Raw genomic sequence first — 26,415 nt, 5'->3', positions numbered from 1 at the left:
GCCCCACGCCGCTCCCGGAAGGGGCCAACACACCCCTGCATCCCCAGAAGTCTTGAGGTCTCTCTGAGTGTAGCCTTCATTGATTTGAGATCTACCATACCATTCTGTCACTTGAAGGGAAAACCTATAATGGCAGCAGGCCGTAATAGAGACCCATTTTGGGAATATTTTAATGAAGTTCCTCAAGTTGTGGGTAGGACAGGCAAGCGTGCAAAATGCAAACAGTGCAACAAAGAAATGCAAGGCCTGCTTGCCCGAATGAAACAACATTGTGAGAAGTGTTCCTTTTCAGGAGGAAGTTGCGTTGAAGATGATGAAAGGAACAAATCTGAACATGCAGGATCTTCAGGTTGGTAAACTTTTTTATTTCATACTTCTTTCTTAAGGACTGCCTGTCTTCCTTCTGGACTATTCTTGAATTCTCATGTTTGAGCGAAAAATATAGTTGTTACTCTATGGTACTATCATTTTAGATGCAGTTGTGATAAAAAATAAATAGCTGAAATAGGCAGATCTTCCTTTTACAATTTCACCCTTAAAGTAGTACTGAGTGTCAGTGAATGCAGTGAGTAATACTAAATGAGCAGTATGGCAATAATAATTAAAGAACTGTATTGACATTTTGTTTAGGAGAATCCATCTCAACATACAGCATTCTGAAGACTATCCACCTTCAAGATCACCATCATTTTCTATAGTTTCAGAGTTATCTGCTAATGATCGTGTTTCAGTCACATCATATATGTCACATAGCCACAGTATATCACCTGTAGCAAAAAGGAAAAAAACCATCTCTATCATCCAGAAACAACCATAGATGCATTTGTTAGAAGAACCAGCAGATTACAAAAAGAGGTAATTGATGAAAAAATTACCCGGTTTGTTTATGCAACAAACTCTGCTTTCCGTATGATTGAGAACCCAAACTTCATTAATGTGGTTCAGTCATTAAGACCAGGATAAAGTCCACCCAACAGAGCAGATGTGCTTGTGTGACAACAAAAGAAGGGAATGTCTTCCTTACAGAAACAATTCATACATCAGGAAATGCACACACAGCAGAATACTCACAAGAAGTAGCAGTAAAAGCTATAACAAACTGTGGGGGGGAAAATCAAATGTCTAGTACACAGCTTGGTCACAGACAATACTGCAAATGTATCCAAGATGAGAAGAAATTATTTAGAAGAAAGTCCCAAGCTAATAACATACGGTTGCAGTGCTCATTTGATACATCTCCTAGCCAAAGACTTCAGTGTTCCAGAAATAAAGGCTAATGTTGTTGAAATTGCAAAATACTTCCGTAACATCCACTTAGCAGCAGCTGCTCTGAAAAATGTGGGAGGAACCAAGCTAACTCTCCCACAAGACGTGCGATGGAACTCAGTAGTGGACTGTTTTGAGCACTATATCAAGAACTGGACTAATCTGATGACAGTCTATCAACAAAATTGTGAAAAAATAGACAGCACTATCACAGCCAAAGTTCTCAACATTGGGCTTAAGAGAAATGTTGAACACATGCTGAGTACCCGGAAGACTATTTCTGTAGCCTTGAACAAAATGCAGGGAAATAGCTATTTTATTGCTGACGCTGTTGAAATTTGGAAGGAACGGAGTGAGATCTTAAAAAGAGAAATATGCAATGACAGAGTTAAATTACAAGCATTAAAAAAAAACGAATGGGACAAGCACTATCTCCAGCTCATTTTCTTGCCAATATTTTCAATACTCGGTACCAGAGTCAAACCTTAACTGCTGAAGAAGAGTTGGCTATGACATGGACATCCAGCAATCATCCCTCCATAATGCCAACTATAATAAACTTCAGAGCTAAGGGCGAAGCATTCAAAAAATATATGTTTGCTGATGATGTTTTAAAGAAAGTCACACCAGTGAACTGGTGGAAGTCACTTAAGCACTTGGATTCAGAGACTGTTGAAGTGATAATCTCACTTTTAACAGCAGTAGCTTCTTCTGCCTGTGTAGAAAGAATATTTTCTTCCTTTGGACTAATTCATTCCAAATTGAGAAATCATTTGGGACCTGAAAAAGCAGGAAAGCTTGTTTTTCTTTTCCAGATTATGAACAAACAGGAAAATGAAGGTGAAGACGACTGAGTTAGCTGCAGAAGCCAGTATTTTAAAGTTTCTCATGTTGACATGGCTGACATAGTCGATTTAATTTTTGTTTTTTTGTTTTTTTTTAAATATTTCATTTAACTATTTTAGTTAAACAATTTTAACAAGACAAACCTGATTTTAAAAAACTTGAATGTTTAACTACATTCAAAAATTCATATGCTTCTTTTGTTAAAATATTATGTTTGCTGTTGAAGAAAAAAATCCAGAATACGTAACGTTGTTGTTTTAGTTAAATAAAACAATGTATATGTGTGTCTGGTGATGTTATCCTCCTAATACAGCATGGCAAGAAATCCTCCAAATATTAATAATTAACCTGTTGAACTGGAGATATTGGGAGGTGAATTGACTTCATAAATATCTGCTTCAATTACCTTTGGTAAATGAAATAACCAAACAATTATTCATTTTCTGATATAGCTGTAAAACTAATCTGAAAAAGTTTTCAAAATAAATCACTTTAAAAATGTATAGTGTGTACCTTCTAAAAATGAAACCTACATCTATCTCTGAGTTGTGAAGAGTATAACAACCAACAAGAATGCACTTTTATGTAGAAATCCATGATTGAGTCTTCCTGACTAGTGATTTAATCAATTTGATTTAAATACATCCACCCTGCTGCTAAGAATCTTAAAAATCTTCAATGAAACCTGTTAGAGAAAAAGAACAAAGACAAGACTTGGATTTCTATTAGGTCAAAGATGGTGTTCTTGTTTTCCCCCTCCGCCCATGCCTTGATCAGAGAAAACAGATTGGGCATAGCCAGATTCAGAACACAAACTTCAGAATAAAGAAGAGTTTTCCCTTGGTACTTTTTACCTCAGCAAGTTCTGCATTTCTATTAACTCTGTAAAATACAGCGTAGGAACCAATACTTATAGAACTGCAACCTGAACTGTCTGTAATTTGTGTCATTGAACTCTCATAGCGTTGTGATGAAATTGCTGGAGAGGCATGGAAACAAATAGTTAGATTTTACTTTAGGTTTTCCATTATTTTCTCCAGTAGGCATTATAAAAGCTTTTTGTCAATATGTTGAGCAGCATAAAACAGAAAAAAATGCAATACATATTTTCTTACTGGTATGAAATCAGTATATTTGAAATATACACAACTACACTAAAAGTACATTAAAGTTCCAAAGTTAAGTGTTCAATAGTCTGGAAGGGCCAAAATTAAGGTTGTCTGCACATAGGCATTCTTAATTCTGGCATTTTTTAACTACTGTGTGCTTGAATTTTCCACCTTAATTGTGTTTTTACCATAGTTTATGTGTGTTGAATTTCCTAGGTTCTTAAAAAAAAACTGAAAAAACAAGCATGTGGCATCACAAACCCACATGGCTCATCAGCAGGGTTGGAACACCTTTAACTCCACAGCACAGATCTCCACCACTTGAGGTAACTGAATAAATGATAGCTGTAGTAGGCTGTCATGCTCTAGTGTCCATCAGCACTAGAGGAGGATGAGAGTTCACAAGTAGTTGCCAACGCACTGGGTTCTTTGGTTCAATTTGAAGTTTGTAAGGGAGTGTGCTTGTAGGCGAATCACAGACCCTTCTGCTCTGGCCCCTCTACAGCCTGACACCTCTGGCCATGTCCTCTACAGTACCGTCCACAAACTCCTTCCCAGTCTTCTGCACCTCCAGCTCCCTTACCCAGTCATCCCTTCTCAGGGCTCCTCATCCCAAGCCTTTTGGCATAGTCTCTGCACCCAACCAGTCCCAGTATTTACGCACCCCTGACTCTGACTGCCAGTCTGCCCCTAAAGGCTCCTTGTCCAAAAACTACTCTCACAGACATCTCAATGAAACGTTAATGGAGGTACTCTGCAAACCTCTCTTGACGGTTTTTAGGGATGGCAGCCAGTGTTCTCTCTAATTTTTCCCACATATGTGTGGAATGAATTTTGTTAGGTTCACCAATATGGAGATGTGTGACATCACCTTCATATTGGTGCACCTAACAAAATTAATGTGGTAGGGGTGGGGCCGAGGGGTTTGGCGTATGGGAGGGGGCTCAGGGCTGGGGCAGAGGGTTGGGGTGCAGGGGTGTAAAGGCTCTGGCTGGTGGTGCAGACTCTGGGCTGGGGCTGAAGGGCTCTGGGCTGGTGCAGAGGGTTGCGGTGCATAGGGTGAGGGCTCCAGCTGAGGGTGCAGGAAGGTGCTCCAGGGTTTCGGAGGGGAGAGGACTCCGCCCAGCTCTCTCTCCCCGCAGCAGCACCCAGGCTGGGGGGGCGGGGGGGGAGAGAGGTGCCTCTCCACGCCACGGCAGCTACAGGGCTGGTCCGGGCTGCCCCTTCCCCGGCTGGTCCAGGGCTCAGTTGGGGCCAAGGGAGGGGCACCCCCATAGGCGCCAACTCAGTGGGTGCTCCAGGGCTGGAGAAAAATATGGAGATATGTGACACATCACCTTCATATGGGTACACGTAACAAAAATCATGTGGTGGGGTGGAGCCGAGGGGTTCGGAGTATGGGAGGGGGCTCAGGGCTGGGGCAGAGGGTTTGGGTGCAGGGGTGTGAGGGCTCCGGCTGGTGGTGCAGGCTCTGGGGTGGGGCTGGGGATGAGGGGCTCGGGGGGGGGGGGCGGGGACTGGGGGGAGGGGGGGGGGGGGGGGCGGGGCCGGGGGGGGGGGGCAGGGTTGAGCACCCCTCGCCCCCGGCTAGAGGGGAAGTCGGCGCCTATGGCATGCCCCTCTCCTGGCTGCAGCAGGTTCACTTTCCATTATGACTATATTGACAATGTGTCTTATCTGTAGCTGCTATCGTTGCAGCCTTGAGGGGTTCCCCCACACACCTGTGGAACACCTTAGCCAGATAAGGAAGAGAAAGAAAATTACTCAGGATGACATGTTCAATGAAATCCTGTAAGCCAGTATTACATAGGACCATGAGCAAAGGGCCTGGAGGATGAACACTGCAGACAGCTGGGAGAAAAAGGGCAGACAGGAGAAAGGTCCAGGAGTCCAAGCAGGAGAAAGGAGAAGGAGATGCACCAGGATATAATGAGGCTTCTCCAGCAGTAAACATAGATGGCTCCAGTCTCTTGTGGACCTACAGGTTCAACAAACATGGGTTCACCTTCCTTTGCAGTCCATGGAGAACTCCATTACAGCACCTCCCTACTCTCCCTCAACATTCCATGTGGCATCAGGGGCTGCATACCTACCTCTACCACTACTCCCCAGGAGTCATTAAAGACAAACAGCCTCACATACATTGATTTGTGAAAGTTGCTGTTTCTGTATGTATAGGTAAAATGGACAAGAATGTTCTTTCCCCTTGACAATATATTAATAGAACAGAAGTTAAGTTTTTAATGTATTTGATTTCAAATTGCAGATTTTATTTTGCACTGGTTTTGTTACATAATAAAATTCTATTATTCAAAAAATGAGTCATCTTTATTAGTTCAAAACATATGCTGCAGAGAGCACCCACTTTTATGTTACAGTGAGACAATGCATAGGATCAGTGACAAAAAAACATAATAATCATAAGAGCACCAAAAAAGTAGTATTTGCATTGACAGTGTTATAGTCAAATGTACACCAAGCACCACACAATTCCCAACAGGCCCTTAAACAGCACAGTACACAACAATGCATTATGTGGCTTGATATTAAAGTGCTCTTTCAAAGCCTCCCTGAGCTGTGTAGCTTCGCTTGAGCTCTCCTAAAAGCCTTGTGGCTGGCTGTTCAAAACAGACAGCAGCCACTCTACCACCACCAGCCATGCCAGCAGCCCCCCACCCCCTTTTGTTTCACGGATATTATGCAGGACATGGCAGGCAGCTATAACCATTGCGATTTCGCTCACCCCCAAAATCCAATCTTGTGGATAAATATCAGTGTCCTTTCAATCTACCAAAAGCACAGCCAACTGTCATTCTGCACCTGCTGAGCTAGTAGTTGAAACTTTCTATTGTGTTGTTGAGGTGGCCAGAGTACAGCTTCATGAGCCAGGGAAGTCCCCCCCAGGATCAATATTGGCATTCCCACATTGCCAACAGTAATCAATCAGTTGGGAAAGAATATCCCTGTAGCTTTCTGAACAGTCCTGTGTTCAGAAAGATTTGAGTCCCCAGGAATCCATCAACACATGCACAGCTATAGAAAAGTTACCTTTTCTGTTGATGTACTCTGTGGCACGGTGGTCTGGTGCCAAAATAAGGATAAACATGCTGTCTGTTGCTCCACCACAGTTTGGGAACCCTACTGCTGCAAATCCATCCATTATGTCCTGAATATTTGCTGAGAGTCACTGTCCTGCATTGCAGGAGGCTCACAGATTCATAGATTCCAAGGCCAGAAGGGGCCATTGCGATCATTTAGTCTGACCTCCCGTACAGCCCAGGCCATAGAAATTCCCCAAAATAATTCCTCGAGCAGATCTTTTAGAAAAACATCCAATCTTGATTTAAAAAATTGTCAGTGATGGAGAATCCACCGTGAACCTTGGTAAATTGCTCCATTAAATTACTCTCACCATTAAAAAAATACCTTGTTTCCAGTCTGACTTTTTATAGCTTCAACTTCCAGCCCTTGGATCATGTTATACCTTTCTCTAGATTGAATAATCCATTTTCAAATACAATGGCCTTGCACTCTTGCATAACAACTGCCCCAGAGGAGATTTTCCAACTCCAAAATTATTTCCCACTAATCGGTAACAATGTGGTGATGGAAGCTTCCAGAAGGTGATCGCCACTCGCTTCTCCACTGTCAGCGCAGTTCTCATTTTGGCATTCCTGCGCTGGAGGATGCGGAAGAGCTCAGCACACAGATCCAGGAACATGGCCTTGCACATCTGAAAGTTCTGAAGCCACTGCTCACCGTCCCAAAACTGCATTACAAGGCGATCCTACCTGTCAGTGCTCATTTCTCAGGCCAAGAAGTGGTGCTCCACCACCCGCAGTAGCTCTATGAATGCCACTAACAACCTTAACTTGGTTCTCACTATGTCCCATAGCAACCTGCCCTCCAGGAAACTCTCATGTTCCCCATTGATTTGATTCTTCGTATGGTTCTGTAAATACCAGATAATCTGGCATCCTGTGCTTGCAACACTCATGACAATAGTGCAGAGTTGTGCGAGCAACACAGGTTTGTGGAATTTTTAAAAAGGCACAGATGGGATATAGATGACATTATGAGATGGAGACAGTTACACTCTGAGAAGTTGACCCTTTGCTCCCATTCATCCCTGCACGACTTGTTTATGCTCCACCATGCATTGCCAAAGCTTTCCAAAAGACAGTGCACTGCAAGGTGGCATATTGCAGACTGGGATGCTTACCCATGGTGCACCACACTGTGCATTGACACAACCACTGGTGTGTGCATGCAGCACTAACGCAAGGAGCCAAGTATCCAAGCGTATAAATGTTAAACTAACTGCAGTGGCTTTATGTCAACATAACTTGTGTCAACCAAAGTTTGTATTGTAGGCATAACCTGAGCTCAGTTCTAGTACTCATTATCTGCTGAAATAGTTAATTCTTTTAACACTGGTATTACATATTAGTTTCTCTCTTGTTCACTTTTGGTATTTATAGTTTTAATGCTTGAGAAAACACGTAAGTTATCTAAGTCCCCTAGGTCAGTGTATTGACCTAGGCCTGGTCTACACTACGACTTTAATTCGGATTTAGCTGCGTTAATCCGAATTAATCCTTAACCCGTCCACACAACGGAGCCAGTTACTTCGAATTAAAGGGCGCTTAAAATCGATTTCTGTACTCCACCCCGACGAGCGGAGTAGCGCCAAAATCGATTTTGTAAATTCGAATTAGGGGTAGTGTGGCCGCACACCACCGAATTAATGTGGTTAAAATTAATGGGGTAGTGTGGCCGCACACCACCGAATTAATGTGGTTAAAAACCGAATTAATGTGCTTAGTGTGGCCGCGCACAATCGAATTTATACAATCTGTTTCCCAAATTCGAATTATCTAAATTCGAATTAATCTCGTAGTGTAGACGTACCCCTAGTTAAAATCTCCCAGAATACGTTGTACTCACGCTAAGCTTTATTGTGAAACTCTTGCAGTTAAAATTGTTCCTTGTATATGCAGAATTTGTCAGAAGCAATATTGTTACAGAAGTTCGTCAAATATGGCTTGCGTGCTAGGTACAGTTAGTGTAGATGTCTCCGTGGTCTAATGAAATCTGGAATGTTATGTACAAAATCTAGATAAGGAAAGGCGTATAAGGTATGTGGACTCTGTTGAAAACAAGAGGGATATAACTATATTGCTATTATACAGTACTTTATAACTCGAGCTGGTCAAAAATGGAAAAAAAAAAGTCCAGTTAAACGCAAAAAAGTTTCCTTTTCTTCAAAATTATAAAATGTTAACCAACTCTATTCATAATGCTTCTAAAAAAATACCAGTCAATGAAAACAAATGTAAAGGTTTAATTTAAAGCTAATCATGATCATAACACCTTTTGCATACGACTATTTTAATGAAGGAAAGTTGGAATTTTTTTTTTTTACTTTGATAATCATTTTCAATTTAAGCAGTCTCTCCCCTCTTCATATGTCCCAATTTTCTTTTTCCTGCTGTGCGTGGCTTGGGATTTGGCCCCTTTTACTATAAAGATATACCAGGTTTTCAGCTTGCAGTCTCTCCCTATAGTTCTGAGTGGATACCGGTGTATTCTTGCTACTTATTTAGCAGAACACAGACTACTAAAAATTTATTCAGTTCTCACATGCATAAATGTAAAAATATTTATGGATAGCCCTTCAGCAATTATATGGCTAATCGATATATGGGACTACATAAACCTCCCTCAGACCAAAAGGATGCATCTTAAGAAGTTGACCAGCAGTAAACCTCAAAGTGATTCAGCTTTGTATTAATTACACTGATGTATGTTTATAAAAGATTCTCTTAAACTTCTGAACACTATTTATCGTTTAAACATAGTTAAATAGATAAGAAAATTTTTTAATGATAACCTATGTGATAGCAGTGATATTTGCTGGTTTAATCTTTGTAGTTTTCAGAGCAGAATCAAAGTATAACAGTTTCCATTAGTGCTACCATATTTTACAGACACAAACGATTTCATTATAAACCTATTACCACAGGTTAATTCTACATATATTTTCAATCTATCCATTCACAGCAGGAATTCCAGGGAGCACAAGGAGTCAATCACATGTCCTCCCCAAGCTCCCAACTTCATCCCATAAAAAATGGCTTGGGAGAAACAAGTTTGAATTCCTTAAAGATGGACCTCAAAAGATAGATTGATGACATCCTTCGGATATACTTTCCATCTAACATGTCTTTAGAGTAAGCTGTCCTAGGTTGTTTTTCTTATCTCACCAATCATGAGAAGCATGACAAATCACTTTGTAAGGTATCGGTCACTGGGATAACAATGCAGTAATATCAGTTTTTTCCCCCAGAAGAATGCCAACAACTGCAAGGTGTTCCAAAAAGCAAAGAAATTTTACTTTACTTTTTTAGGAAAAGAACATAACTGCAAGATGCATGGTAGTTCAACTCTGATTTGTAACATAGTGTCACGGATCAAAATTTCTACCCATATAATAAAAAGATCAATAAAAGATTCATTGAGCATGTCTTCTACATCCGTCTGATTTATCAATCACCTAAACAAGTGAACAGAGGCATATTCAATAGTTTCAGAACCTTTTCCAGAGTTTCTAGACTTCTTAGAAGGAAACAACATACTTGCCAAGTTTAGTTCTGTCTCTCATTAGTTGAGCACGTAGATTATTTTAAAATCTAAATGCATAAAAGCTTTACTACAAGCCAGTTTACAGTTCTCAAAGTTCAGAAGACTCTGCATAATAGAAACCAACCTCTGTGAATCTGGAAATAAAAATTGAGATATTCCACCACATTCCTAAAAATTATTTTCACTTTTTACAACATGCATAAACTTTTAATCCATGTACAGTCATTTTCTTTAGCTTATCAAGCACTCTGCACTCAAACTTTTATCCACATTTTCTCAGGACACTTTATTAAGTAAAATTACCATTTATGCTCAGATGAACAGGAACTTCATTAGAAAGTAGTGGCAGGGTATATCCCAAAATTTCAAGACTACACCTTATGGTGCTTTGTGCCAATAAATAAAAATTAAAAAAGATTCCCTTATTACTCTGCAACTACTCCATTATTACGCAGGAACACAGCCAGTTAAAAGAAGAGTCTGCTTTTGTCCAAATAATTTGAACAGAAAAAAAATGTTTAAAGTCAAAGTTTGAACTGCATGAAGAAAAATTTCAATACCAGCAGCTTGCCTCAAGGAACTGGAGACAATGAAAAAAAATTAAACAGCAAACAAGAAGTGAAATAAGACATCACAGTCTTAAAAAGCAAAACAACTCAGAACATGTTAAACCATCATAAATCTCTTCAAAAATTGTTTTCCAAAGAATGAGACTCAAACACACAATCTACTGAGAACCGTTGCACAAGGCAGAATGACCATGGTTGATGCCATCGCACCTGGCATCATGTAGTAAGTTCTCAGAGCTGGCTCAAACCTGCAAATCCATGAATCTCTGGGGTGGCCCCGTGGAAGGCACCAGATAGGGTGACAAAGTGGGCACTCCACCCCCTTTACATGTCAATGAAGAGTTTGAGAGCACGGTGTGTTGGGGTGGTTTGTCCATCCTGGCAAGATGGCCAAAGAGTACACACAACACTGCTTTTTCATATAGTGAGTGACTGAAGGAAAGCCAGATCTCTGCAACACTTTGCACAAAGTCAAACCTTTTATGCTCAGGATTTGGCACAGACAGCACATATGAAAAGTTTCTAGCCACTTCAAGTCTGTAAGATGGCCCATATAGCAAAACAGGCAGCATATGTGTTTGATAGATCCAGAACTCTGTCTCAGTTCAAAAACATTTGTGTGTCCACAAACAAGACATGGACTTCATACACAAGGCTGTGAGACCTGTTAATCGAAGAACAGCTGAATTGCTACAACAGTCTGAACTCTGCTTGCAGACTAGCTAGATGAACTCGTCAACGCTCTCCACAGGACTTGATCCCACCTGAACCAGGGGGTTCTGGAAGCCCAGTTTGTGATTAATTTGAACAAGAGTGTTGTCAAGCTTAAAATGAACAACAGTATTGCCAGTGTTAGGCCTAAAACTTCCAGTAGCTTTATAGAGCAAGCTTTGTAAAATTAGCTTTAAAAAGCAAGCTTTGCGAAATTAAGCTGCAACTTGTGGTCAAAAGACACCTGCAACCAGACAACGTTTTATGCTGACTCCTATATGGTAAAATAGGTCATGCCCACAGGTACGGCTTATTAAGACCACCTTTGAAACTTGTGGTTAAGACACGCTGCAGCCAGAGAACTGATTCGTATGTGGTTTTGATGGGCTAGGCCTTCAGGCATAGGTCATCAAAATAACCTTACCCACAATCAAGACAATAGCCCATTTAGAGATAAATTATATCCTTGTAACCTAAAAAACTAAAGCACCAATTGGCTATTAGAAAAACCACAGTCGAGACAATGGGCTATATGGAAATAAGTTATCTCCTTGTGCATAACTTATTAAACTAAAACAACAATTGGATATCAAAGTAACCATAATTACCACAGTAAATATTCGGCCTAACCCAATTGGTTGGCCTGTTTTGGAACACGGCCGACAGACGAGATAAGAATTCCTAAGGCTCGGGACTGTGTGTGTTTGTGTGTGTTTTGGTCAACCGAATCCACTCCCCCTGAACCGAAGGACGTGCACTTCGCGACCGTCTGTACCTGGCCAGTATGGAAAACGGCCAACTGAAGGGGTAACGTATTTTTCGGAGGAATGCAGGGTAAGGTTATGGAATAAAAAAGTCTGGTTGCATGCAGAATAAGGTAACGGAGTAAAGAAGTCTGGTTTGCTCAAGCTGATTTAATCTCAAATTGTACAGACACTATAGTATTAAGAATGGTAGTGTCGGGATAATTTGATCTCAGGTTATATTAATGCTGCAGTATTAAAAATAGTAGTAAAAGTTTGATACTAGTGTTAAGTTGTTTAGAAATAGTAGTAAGTTACTAATTGATTAACATCTCTGTTTGTACTGGTGTTTATTAAGGGCAGGAATAGTACTTGTAAGGTTAATAGTTAATGAGTAATAATAACCTTGCATATATTGTGGTTGTCATCAGTATAACTTGCAATGCTAAGGATAGGGTTTTATAGTCGTCAGTAATTAATGCAAAATATTACTTGTACTTGTGCTTGTCTTCAGTATAATTTGTCATTTATATTCATCCTTATTCAATGCTGGTCTTTAATTTTTCTTTTCCTATTCTGTTTGTGTTGCATTTATAGCCGTAAGTCATTAAAAGCCTTTCTTGAGGAATAATCAGTAGTTTTAATTTCTTTATACAGACACTACTTAACCTCATTACATCTGTGTTGGGTGGTGGAAAGTAGCGATCACCCAGAGCCCCATTTGGGCCCTGATGTGTGTCCCCTTCTTCCTATATCTCCGCACAGTTCTGAGGTTCTGGACCTTTGCCTTCTGCCATGAGATGTGCAACTTCACAGTATCGATGGTATCTTGGAAACTTTAGAGGGCAGAGCTGAAATTCTCCAACTTCTCCACAAAGCAAGGCAACATCAATGCCTTAGTCTTGGTTGGTGAACATGTCTTGACAAAAACTGATTCCAAAGCGTGGAGCAGCAAGTCTTAATATTCAGTTTATAGCACAACAGAATAGTGCCACCACAAGAATGCATCTCTACCACACACGTGTAGTTGTGTAGAAATGTGGTGAAAGCCATGAACCAACACACACTCACATGGGGGACCAGTGTGAAGAATGAAACTTGGAAAATGGTCAAATAGTTAGTTTACCCTTAAGTAAATGCAACACATGGTGCAAAAAAATGTCATGAGGATCTATAGTAATAAGCCTATTCTAGCCTACCTGTGCCAATGAAAGTCAGGTGGTCATACAGTGAAAGTTCTCTCTGTAGAAGAAACAGAGCATAAGCTCCTCAGGCGGGGATCATACCTTTTGTATAGCATAACATTGTGGGTCTATCTGAAACAAAGCTCATGAAAAGACTACATGGACAAATAAAATTACTAGTACTAGCACACCAATGAGATACAAATAAGTCTCCCTCCTAATTCTGAAGTTCTGCAGCTCACTGATGCTAGTCCCAAGTCTCAAGAAGAACTATGTCCAACTGGATGTTCTATCCAGCAATCGGCTTGTCCCAGAACAAGATTATGCTTCTCAACCACAAATCGTTGATCCATATCTGCCAGAACTGTCAAGATAGCCTCCACTAATTCATTGTAGTCACCTCAAAACAGGATGGATAAAAATAGGATTTTTATTTAATTTTTTTAAAATAAACTGGTTTAAAATGAAATCTGAATTTAATACAAAATACATTAAGGTCTAAGCTTATTACAATCTCTTAAAACATTTAAATAAAAAAAAATGCTGAATCCATAAGCTTCTATCAAAAACTAAGTCAATGGCTGCTTTTCTACATAAAGAAAAATTCAGAGGGAAACCATCTAACTTTTGAAGTCAAGCATTATAAATATGGCACAATAAGTTACGTACTATATTAGGGGATTGATCCTGTGGAGGACCCATGGGCTGTGCTACTGGGTGGTGCAACAGACTGGCAAAGTTATCACAGGCATGGGGACCTGGCCTCTGACTCCAGGTGACATATACATCTATCTCATCAGGATCATCTGCTGAGATCACCTGGGAGGTCTCATATTCTGTGTTACAGCTTATACCTACCTAGCTTTGATTGGCTCAGTTCTCAAATTATGAATATTTATGACTCCACCCACCATGGACACAATCTCCAGCTCATGGAAAAAACACTGATCTGACCAGTAACTACCAGCCTTTGCTTCTGGATGGTTCTGGGCACATCAAGTAAATTACTCTGCTCTGTCTACTTGCATGTGTACACAGATGAATCCCCCCTGCCCCAATATCTATTAACTGTCTCCTGCTGTCTCTAAAATACCACAGTGCAAAAGGCATGTAGGTTACACAAGCAGAAATGTGGATTGTTGTTAGTTCTTTTGTTTATCTGGGGTAGGGTTGGGGATGTGGTGGGGCAGAGGCTATATATCACAAGAGGCAGAGTGTGCTACCACAAAGTAGCAACACTGGTGCCAAAGCAGGACACTGTAGGAAGAAGGGACAACATTCTTCAGAGTGCAACCTCTAATGCTGACTTCAACACCTGGGAACTGAAGAAAAAACTGCAATGGCTGCGGATCGTAAAAAAGACCCTATTTGTGAATAATTCAAGAAATTCCTGTAACTCTGGGTTAAAAATAAATAAATAAATAAATAAAATTGCTAAATGGCTGCCTGGGGCTGACAGCCCAAACCCAGCCACCCAGTTCGGTTAATACGGAGAACCGGATAATGGAAACTCGGATAAATGGGGTTCTACTGTACTTAGCATGTGGGAGTATTTATGTTTCTACTGTTACTGCTGGACTTCTAAACTGATTTTTTTATTGCTCAATATAATCAAACGACCTGGTGAAAATGTCCTGTTTAAAAGTTTTATTAGGCACTTATGAATTAACATGTAAAACATTTATTATTTTCCCTATAAAACTGGGTTTAGAATAAATCATATCATTTCAACAGTGGTATAAACAATTGCAGTAGGAGGAATCTTTCATTTACCATCTCATTTTTTAAAAGCAACGCACTGAGTAATATACTCAGCGAGTAAAAATGACTTTTTTAAAATCATTTTGTTTCAGGGCCCAATTTAGAAATAAGATGTTAAGAATGTCCGTCATCTGCAATGTCTACAACAGGCCTGCACAACATACGGCCCACGGGCCGCATGGGCTCATTGTGTGGCCCGCGGGGGGTGAGTAGGCAAGCGGCAGGGTGGGCAAGCCAACGCAGGTGGGTGAGGTGGTGAAGAGGCCAGTGGCAGGCTGGGGAGTGAGGGTGAGCCAGCGGCAGGGGGAGGGGCAGCAGCAGAAGGTAAGAGGCCAGCAGCAGGCAGGCAGGCGAGCTGGCAGCAGGGTGAGCAGGCGAGCTGGCGGGGGACAGGCAGGTGAGCTGGCAGCGGGGGGTGAGGAGGCGAGCAGGCAGCGGGGGGGGGGGGGGGGGGGGGGATGGGGGGACGAAGAGCCGAGCGGGTGGGCAGTGGCGGGGGGGCTTTATACTTAGGGCGGGGGGGTAAGGAGGTAAGCAGCCAGTCGGTGGCTGACCTGTTCTGATCTTGTCTCTCAGCAAAAAGGACCAATTTTTATGCTTTTCTTTTGGCTGGGGGTTGTCCCAATGCTGCAAAGAGGGTGTTCCCAAAGGAAGGTGCTTGTTTCTAACCCCCCCCACCCCGAGGCCGTCAGTATGTCTGCTCTTCTCTAGTCAGTCCACTTAACAAGTTTGATTGTCCTTGGTCTGGCTCCCATCCCCTCTCCAAGGGTTACGGCTGTCTGGAGGTGCCTGCCTTTCACACCTTCCTCATTCACACCTCATTCATTCAACAGGGCAATTGATTACAAAGTAGGGGGAAGGATCTTATTCTACTTCTAGCAAAAAGACATTTTTCTTTTACCTTAATTATACTATCTTAGGGGCCTGCTATAACATATTACTGAGGTTCAATACTGCTGGACGTTCATTCGGCAGGGCGGCGCTGGGGGGAGGGGTTGTGTTTCAGGGGAGCTGGGGGGTTTCAGCCCTCAGCTGTTTTCTTTGGAGTAATATGGCCCTCGCCGCTTTACAAGTTGTGCAGGCCTGGTCTACAACCTCAGGAGTAATCTGCTGGTACCACTAGCAGTGCTGTAACTAAACATATGTCAGACAGTAAATTACCTGTATAAAAACAAAACAAACAAAAACCTTCTTTCATCATCCAGTAAAATCATGGATGAGCTCGTAAATCAGGACAAGCAAATTCCAGCAAGACTCCACAGATGAGAAGATTGCTTGTTTCATTTATTCAACAAATTCTCCCTTTTGTCTAGTTCAGGTCCAAAGATTTCATTAACACAGTCAATCATTACGACAGTACAGACACTGCTGGACGGTTCCTGGATACAGCGTATGAGAAGGAAATTGAACAGCGTGCAAAAACATTGATGGGAAATTCATTAATCTGAGTTTTTAATGAGAAGAGCATTGTACACAATGATCCTGTAATTTGCACTTGTGAGACAGAGGATGTCGTTGTCTATCTTACAGAAAAACTGATACATCAGGAAATGCCCATACAGGGGAATGCTAACCTTGTCTAACAAGTAGCAGTAAAACCTATAACAAACTGTAAACAAAAACTAAAGTGTCAACTGCATGGTTTTGTTACAGACAAGAAATCTACAAAAAGATAATGAAGGGAATTTGAAATTTATGATATGCATGAAGTGCTCATTTAACACCTTTTTTAGCTAAAGACTTAAGTACAACTCCAGGGTTAAAGGAAAATGTTGAAACTACAAAATACTTCCATAGCAACCACTTTGCTTAAGCTACACTGAAGAGAGCAGGAGAATCCAACATAATTCTCCCCCCAAGATGTACAATTGGAATTCAGTGCTTGATTGTTTTGAGCTATTTATTAAGAACTGGCCTATTCTGATAATTTGTGAAGAAAATCATAAAATAGATGGAACTACTACCAGAGCCAAAGTAATCAACATCAGACTAAAGAGAAACATAAAAAATATCAGGTTTCAGAGTAGCAGCCGTGTTAGTCTGTATGCGCAAAAAGAACAGGAGTACTTGTGGCACCTTAGAGACTAACAAATTTATTAGAGCATAAGCTTTCGTGGGCTACAACCCACTTCTTCGGATGCATATCCTGAATATCCTGAATATACTGAAACCTATTTCTATAGCCCTGGACAAACTGCAGAAGGTTTGTTTCTGTATTGCTGATGCTGTTGAAATTTGGAAAGCACTTAAAAAAAAGACATTGAACAAAGAAATACCCAACAACAAAGTTAAATTACAGGCAGTAAAGAAGTATATAGATCAAACACTCATTTTCCTGCCAAAATTCTCAACCCAAAGTACCAGGGAAGATGCCTAACTGCCGAAGATGCTGCTGCTATGACATGAGCATCTAACAATTACCCATCAAACATGCCAACCATAATAAATTTCAGACCTGGAGATGTGCCATTCAAGCAGTATTTGTTTGCAGATGTTTTAAAGAAAGTCATACCACTGACCCTGTGAAAGTCATTAGCTAATCACCTGGAACCAAAGCTTGACGACATGCTATTCAAACTTTTGACAGCAGTAGCCTTTCCTGGGGGCACAGAAAGAATATTTTCTTCATTTGAACTAATTATTTCAAAGTTGAGATTAATTATTTGGGAGTTGAAAAGACAAAAATACCTCTGTCTTCTAATCTATGAATATAAATGAGGAGGGAGGGCATGAGATCTATTAGTTTTAAAGGTTTGAAGGACTGCTTAAGGAACTTGGGGACACTTGTCTCATTTTCAAGAGACTTAGGCAAGTAGGAATTTAAACTTCAGTCACTTTAATTTAGGCTTATTTGAAAGTTTTCCCAGACTGACCTGAAATGACCAGTTTAACTTAATGACTACAGTTAATCTCTCTGTTCCTTTAATAAATCATTTAGTCGTAAAGATGAAAATTTTTGGTAAGAGAAGTTTATGTATCCAAAACATTTAAGATTGTTTGTTTAATACAATTTGTATATGTTGTATTTAAACTTCCAATTACCAACTAATGCAGTTTGACACAAATCATAAGCAAAGAGTTAATTATCTAGTACACAAAATATATAATTCACCATGTTCTAACATACTAAACATGTTCAATAAGAATCAGAAAAATATTAAGCAATATAATTAAATTATTTAAGCAGAATTATAGTGTATCCTCTAAGACAGCAAAAAGATGTACCAAATCTAGTGTAAAGGCTCATTTAGTTATAAATCAACATGTTTTAATCATTAAGTATCTGCCAATGCAGGGAGGATAAAAAAATCAATGATTTAAAAAAAATATCAGTTTTTTTTATAAAATGCTTTTTCAGGAAAAAAAACTATCTAAAGATAGTTTTAATTAAGACACATTATAGCTCAAAGATATATCATCATATCAAAGATATCTCATCATGGAATAGGGATTATAAATTCTACTTCTATAGTATGAGACAATATATTCATGTAATGTTTAAGAAAAATTTTGTAAATGAGTTCCAATAGCTCATGGATTAGGGACCCAATTTCATGGGGTTCCAGGGGCTTCTGTATAGGTTATTTAGGTTAATCTTTCTATCTACCCAATGGGACTCAGTGCTCAGTCCAGACGATACCATCAGATATGCTTAGTTTTGCAGTTCTCAAACGTTGGATTTGTGTCTCTAAAGATAACATGCTTGTTAACAGCAAAAATGTTTTTTAAATAAATAAATATACAGAGGTGAGAAATAACAGACCTCAACCCCATTGTCCCTCTGCAAATTTGTGTACACAGAGTCAATCCCTTACCACTCTCTAAAAGTGCCATAAAAGAGACCCAGTTTGGGAATATTTTAAAGCTGTGGGTAAGACAGGCAAGTGTGCAAAATGCAAACAAGCAGTGCAACAAAGAAATGCAAGGCCTTGTTGCCCGAATGAAACAACATTGTGAGAATTGTTCCTTCTCAGGAAGAAGCTGAGTTGAAGACGATGAAAGGAACATGTCTGAACATGCAGGATCTTCAGGTTGGTAAACTTTTTTATTTCATACTTCTTTCTTAAGGACCGCCTGTCTTCCTTCTGGACTATTCTTGAATTCTCATGATTGAGCAAAAAAATATAGTTGTTACTCTATGGTACTATCATTTTAAATGCAGTTGTGAAAAAAATAAATAGCTGAAATAGGCAGATCTTCCTTTTCTTTTACCTGGCTGACCTAGTCAATTTAATTTATTTTTTTTAAATATTTCATTTAACTATTTTAGTTAAAAACAAATTTTAACAAAAACAAACCTGATTTTAAAAAACTCGAATGTTTAACTACATTCAAAAATTCATATGCTTGTTTTGTTAAAGAAAAAAATCCAGAATACATAACGTTGTTGTTTTAGTTAAATAAAACAATTTACATGCATGTCTGGTGATGTTATCCTAATACAGCATGGCAAGAAAATCCTCCAAATATTAATGATTAACCCGTTGAATTGGAGATATTGGGAGGTGAACTGACTTAATAAATATCTGCTTCAATTACCTTTGGTAAATGAAATAACCAAACAATCATTCATTTTCTGATATAGCTGTAAAACTAATCTGAAAAGTTTTCAAAATAAATCACTTTAAAAATGTATAGTGTGTACCTTCTAAAAATGAAACCTACATCTATCTCTGAGTTGGGAAGAATATGTATTAAGGGTATAACAACCAACAAGAATGCACTTTTATGTAGAAATCCATGATTAAATAGAGTCTTCCTGACCAGTGATTTAAATCATGATTTAAATCAAATCTACCTGGTGCCAATGAGAATGCACTTTTTTTTTTTTAGAAATTAACTGAAGCACAAATTGAAAGGTTGATTAAAGGATGATTTAAGTTGAGCCTTTCCACTTGCTGATTTATATCACTGATTTAAATCAATTCACCCTACCTAAAAAGCTCCAACAAAAGCCTTTCCTATTGAGCAAAGAGCAAGAACTGAAAATTTATCCTAGCTTATCGTTTTCCAGGCCTTGTCTCAAAAATATAACTGATCCTAGAGACTTGAGAGTTTGACTGACCTCCTCTACAATTCTCTTTGGATTGCACAAAGGCCTAAGTCTCCTACAAGCAGACACTGAAGGTAACTGCACCAATAGTTGTGAAATGGGTACTCAAAAACAGTGCTACTGAAATAGGAAAGTAAAGAGTAAGCGTGGACATAGTACAAGACTTAAATCAAAACACTGGTTAATTTGTACACACTGTACTGTGGGCACTTAGTTCGAAGTTATCTCACTGGTTCCGGTTATCAGTAGTTTAATTCTCTAGCGTAGACAGCACTGAGACTATAACCAGTCACTGCCTCAAAGCCCAATTTGAAAGGAAAAAAATCTGGATGTCAGCACAATAAAGGAAATGAGGCCCAAGAGGGTGGTAGTGGGAGAAAAATTAAAATGGATAACATGGATGAGGATGAAAGAAAAGAAACAGATCCAAAGACAATTAGGGAAAGAGTGAGCTACTTCATTTCAGCACAAGAATGACAGCCTCCCCGTCCCCTCACGTCCAAGACAGACATATAAAACATATCCATTAATTTTCAGGAACCCACCCCAGATGTCTGGGGCGGGGGGTGTATGAAACCAAAAACAAATGAAATTCCTGCACAGGATGTGTCCCAAAAAGTGTTGGTTGTTCTAATATTACTTTAAAGGACCATTGACAGTAAAGCAAACCATTAACAGTTATGGAAAATGAAAATTTAATAGTTTCCTGTTTGCTCTGCCTCCCTCATAAGTAACACCACAGCCACATTCAAGAAGATTTGGCTAAGGCATTGGACAATTTGCCATCTGCTGTCCCTTTGGAGAATGTCTTGCTCCCAGATTAAACCAAGGATTAAATTGGAACAGAATGATTCAAAGAAAGTGGATTTGAGGTTTAATATTAAAAAAAACCTCAATGGAACAACCCACTGTTTAAGAGTCAGCTATAAGAGAAATAAAGAGCAGACTACTGCCAAACAAAGCTGGAATAAAGCTTAAAAGTCAAGTTTAAACAAAGAAGTGTATTGGCATCAACCAGTATAAATATTTATATTATGAATGTACATATACACGCAAGTTTCAAAAGAAATTCACTCAAGCTTCTAGTCGGTTTCAATCTGACAATCCCAAGGACCTCTTGAAACGTTTATCTGCATAATGACCTTTCATAATCATATATCTGATCCAAAGAACAGGAACTACTTTTTTTTGTAAATTATTGCAGAATAATTATTCACGCACCTTGGCTACTAGAACACTAAAGACATGTATACAAGGGCACTTTTAATGGTGGTGCAGCCCCTTTATAGCTATTAGTACTCCTGTTCTTTTTACACACTGCAGTTTACCACATCAAAGTTATATGCAAATATCTATTTGTCCACACAACCCTGAGAAGTGGGCAAGCAGTTTCCTATATGTAAAATGGGATCAATGCAAGTCATTTAAGAATTCCTTCTCAAATGCTACAAACCCAGAGACATAATGGGGATTAGAACTCTGGAATTCCAGTCCTGTGTTCTTTTGTCTTTACACCATGCTATTGTTATATTCCTACAATTTTAAGGCAGACATTTCTGCCACCACTTGCACACCTCTCAGTATTATGCTAGACCATTTGCTCCTTATCTGCATCAATACCACTCTTTTCAGGAAAGAGCTAATTGAAATACTTATCAGATCCACAGAGTTTTGTTCTACAACCTACTTGGTTATTAAGGGATCTAGTTTCTCATAGAATCATATAGGCACAGGGCTGGAAGGGATCTCGACAAGTCACCAAGTGCAGCCCACTGCACTGAAGCAGGAGCAAGTAAAACTAGACCATCCCTGACTTGTGTTTGTCCAACCTGTTTTTAAAACCCTCCAATGATGGGGATTCCACAAGCCCCCTTGGAAGACTATTCCAGAAATTACCTACCTTTATAGCTAGAAAAATTTTCCTAATGTTTCATCTAAATCTCCCTTGCTGCAGATTAGGGCTGTTACTTTTTGTCCTAACTTCAGTGGACATGGAAAACATTTGATCACCATCCCCTTTATAACAGTACTTAACATAGTAAGGCTGTTACCTGGTCTCCCCTCAGTCTGCTTTTCTCAAAACTAAACATGTCCAGTTTTTTTAACCTTTCCTTATATGTCAGGTTTTCTAAATTTTTCATCATTTTTGTTATTCTCCTCTAGACTCTCTCCAATTTGTCCACATCTTTCCTAAAGTGTGGTGCCCAGAACTGGACAGTTCTCCAGCTGAGGTCCCACCAGTGCCAACTAGCACAGGACAGTTACCTCCCATGTCTTACATTTGACACTCCTGTTAAAACACCCCAGAATATTAGCCTCTTTTGCAAATGCATCAAACTGTCTACTCATATTCAGTTTGTGATCCACAACCCACACATCCTTTTCAGCATTACTGCCACCTAGCCAGTTATTCCCCATTTTGTAGTAGCACATTTGATTTTTCCTTCTTAAGTGAAGGAAAGTTCACCGGTCTTTATTAAATTTCATCTTATTTAATGCAGACCAATTCACTTATTTGTCAAGGCCCTTTTTAATTCTAATCCTGTCCTCTAAAGTGCTTGCAAAGTGCTCCCAGGTTGGAGCCATCTGCAAGTTTTATAAGCATACTTTCTACTTCATTATCAGGTCATGAATGAAAATAGTGACTAGTACTGGACCCAGGGCTGACTCCCGTGGGACCCCCTTAGATATGCCCTCCCAGTTTGATAGTGAAGCACTGATAACTACTCAGAGTACGGTCTTTAAACTAGCTAGGCACACCCTTATCGTAATTTCATCTAGAGCATATTTCTTTAGTTTGATTAGGAGAATGTCATGTGGGACTGTGTCAAAAGCCTTAATAAAAATCAAGATATATTAGGTCCATTGCTTCCCCACATCCACTAGAGCAGTAACCCTGTCAAAGAAAGAAATCATCATCTTCAGTATCCTGATGAAAATACTTTAAGAAACATCAAGTTCGGTCTCAGTTCATTACTTTGGCTCAAGTAGGAGTTAAAAAAAGTTTCCCTTCCTGTATCACAGTAACCATTCTACCTCAAATTCTTACACTTAGCTGTGTCAGGCCTACTTGTTACTTGGATAAGAGGCCAAGAAGAGACCAAGACTAAGAAAAAAAAATCTCAATGTGTTAAAGGACACTGCACGTATTGCACCAAGTAGGTGTCACTTTCTCCTTAGAGTACTGAGGATATATTAATAATCTTTCAGATCAAATAAAATCCTAAACCATAATCACTCATGTCATTAGTAGATCACAAACCACTATTCACAGGAGGGAATTTTCTAGTCAGATTTCAAGTTGGCTACTCATGATTTACCTACTTAAAATGAATCCTGTAATTTCAGTTAAAGAAGTTATACTTAACTTCTCTCCTGAAGTTTGTGTACTGCTGCCATGGATCAATTTCTATGTGTATAGTCTACTCTAACACATGCTTGAATGCTTCTGGATCAAAGGTGCTATATAAATATAAGCTATTATTAAGGAGTTACAACTCCCTTTTTATACCCTATTAGTATCTGGCTGATCAATTTATAGTCCAACTGATAACACATTTATCATTACTGGCTGTCAACTAAAACCCTATTTTGCATGTTTTAAGAGTTCTACAGCTGATTACAAGCAGCACTGAATGGATAAAGAAAATAAGTCATATTGTGTATCAACTCTATAACCCATTATCCCCCCCCCCCCCAAAAATAATAATCAAATAAAGTTAACACTACCAACAAGGAAGAAGTCTCCTTCAGTTTTTAGAGACTAACCAAAGTGATCCTGTTAAGTATTATCAGTAGTGAAAGGGCAGACATTTTTATTATGCAATTCAATACATAACTGAACTAAGAGATTCCAAAGATTGTCCAAAGGCAGTTATCAGTACTATCTGCAGTCTTGATCCTGTAAAGACTTACATATGTGCTTAACCACTATGTAAGTTTTTACAGGATCAGTCCCATGAGAAGAAAAAAAAATGAATAAATGAACATGGAAAGGAACTCTTCCACCGACTTTAACTATATCTTTGCAGAGACTAGAGGAACAAACCATCTCCAGCTGAACTTAACTCACGCATTTTTGCTAGTCTCTAACCATCTTAACTCACTATTTGATTAGAGTTTTACATGAAAACAACCCCAATTGTGAAAATGTTTTACTTGACATATCTGAATAAAAAGTTTCTACAATATGAAATACCATGGTTATAAATAGCATGTTCATTGTGTAATCTACGTTCCTGCCAAATTTAAAGAATAGCACAATATTCCTCTCATTGTAATCATAACATTTATCACCGTTGTTCCTCTGAACCCCAGTGATGCAAGGACTTACACATATAAGTAACTTTAAGCATGCAAGTAGCCACAACAACTTAGCATGTACTTAAATTTTTGCAGGATCAAGGGACAGAAAAATGAAACCTTGAACTGAAAGATTGTGTTGGTATTTTCAGAATCTGTAACAAGCATACATTTAGTTTCAGTTAACAAAAATTAGTTTACTGGATAAACCTGGAATGTGAATGGAATAAAGTTTTTGAACAAAAAGTTAATGAATTGAAGATGGAGAATAGAAAGAAATGAAAACTCTTAACTGTTAACCAGTATTACAGTCCATAAATGGTTAAGAAAATTCATATTTAAAAACTATTTACTAATTAAACTCTGAATGCGCCATAAAAGTGTTTATTCTCAGAAAAATGAGAAGCAGTGATAGTGTATGGTTCCTTATTTATTGTGCCTCAACTTATCACATTTGCTCAGTTTACAAGTAAACCATTTTCCCCTAGGGTTTGAAAAAAAATCAACATGTCCAGGATGAGTAAATATTCTGACCGGAAAAGTCAAGCTGGGGAACTGATTGTTCCTTGTTTCCCTACATTCCTTCCAAGAAGGAGCAGACAAGCCCAAGTGTTGCTATTTTTTGTTGGGGGGGGGGGGGGGGGGAAGGGGAGAAGAGAAGAGAGCAATAACTTCAGAGCTAGACAGTGGAGGATATACATGCACTCAGGAAGACAGTGGTAGCAAAACAGCCCAACAAAGATAAGCGTGGGGCAAAACTGTTTAAAAGTATTTTGTGGAAAATGATTTATTGAACTCTGAGGAGAAGGAAAGAAGTGATTTATTTAGGGAGTGAAAATATTCCCATGTCAGTTTAATATTGAAGTGTATGCATTGCTTTGGGTGGGCATGGCATCACTAATGCACATCAGGGAATTCCTTCAAGGTTTTGGGGGGTGAGAGCGGGGAGAGCAACTGAAAACAAACTCCACCTGTGATCAGAGGCCCAATGCTGGATTAAACTCTGACTAAGGGTATGTCTACACTACTCATGTTACAGCACTGTGACATGGGCAGTGTAGACATGCTTTATCGCCGGAGGAGAGCTCTCCCGGCGATTAAAAAAACCCAACCCCGAATGAGCGATGGTAGCTTTATTGCCAGGAGCCACTGTCTATACTGGAGCTTTTCAGTGCTAAAACTTTTGTCGCTCAGGGAGGTGTTTTTTCACACCCCTGAATGACAAAAGTTTTAGCACTGAAAGTGGCAGTGTAGACACACCATGTTAGACCACTAGTCTGATCTCCTGGATATCACAGGCTACCAACCACTCAGCAACCCTTCGCCCCACTAAACCCAATAACTGAAGTATTACAGCCCACAGAAGACTCTGTTATGTGCCATAAGAAGCAAAAAGGTGGGATCAAGGCACACAAATGCCTGAGGCCCCTGCAATGGCAAGGAAACGATTAAATAAGATATACGCAGATAATCCTGGCAAATAAGCTGCATTCACACGCTGCAGAGGAAGGCAAAACCCCCTCAAAGTCACTGCCAAGCCTGACCTGGGGAAAAATTCCTTCCCAACCCCACATACAGCAATCAGTTAGACCAGGCCTGCACAACTTGTAAAGCAGCGAGGGCCATATTACTCCAAAGAAAACAGCTGAGGGCTGAAACCCCCCAGCCCCGCGGAAACCCCACTCCCCCCAGCGCCGCCTGCCCCGCGGAAACAAACCCTCCTTCCCCAGCGCCGCCCCGCCGAAACAGCGGTATTGAACCTCGGTAATATGTTATAGCGGGCCCCGAAGGTAGTATAATTAAGGTAAAAGAAAAAGGTCTTTTTGTTAGAAGTAGAATAAGATCTTCCCCCCACTTTGTAATCAACTGCCCTGTTGAATGAATGAGGTGTGAATGAGGAAGGCATGAAAGGCAGGCACCTCCAGACAGCCGCAACCCTTGGAGAGGGGATGGGAGCCAGACCAAAGACAATCAAACTTGTCAAGTGGGCTGACTAGAAAAGAGCAGACATACTGACGGCCTCGGGGGTTAGAAGCAAGCACCTTCCTTTGGGAACACCCTCTTTGCAGCATTGGGACAACCCCCAGCCAAGAGAAAAGCAGCAAAAAGGACCAATTTTTATGAGAGGCAAGATCAGTAGAACAGGTCAGCCACCAACTGGCCGCTTGCCTCCTCACCTCCCCCCCCCCCCCCCCCCCCCCCCCCCCCCCCCCCCCCCCCCCCCCC

Source organism: Terrapene carolina, unplaced genomic scaffold, assembly GCF_002925995.2.
Source record: "Terrapene carolina triunguis isolate 2854851 unplaced genomic scaffold, T_m_triunguis-2.0 Scaffold113, whole genome shotgun sequence".
Taxonomy (NCBI): domain Eukaryota; kingdom Metazoa; phylum Chordata; order Testudines; family Emydidae; genus Terrapene; species Terrapene triunguis.
Note: the sequence above shows the minus strand (reverse complement) of the source record.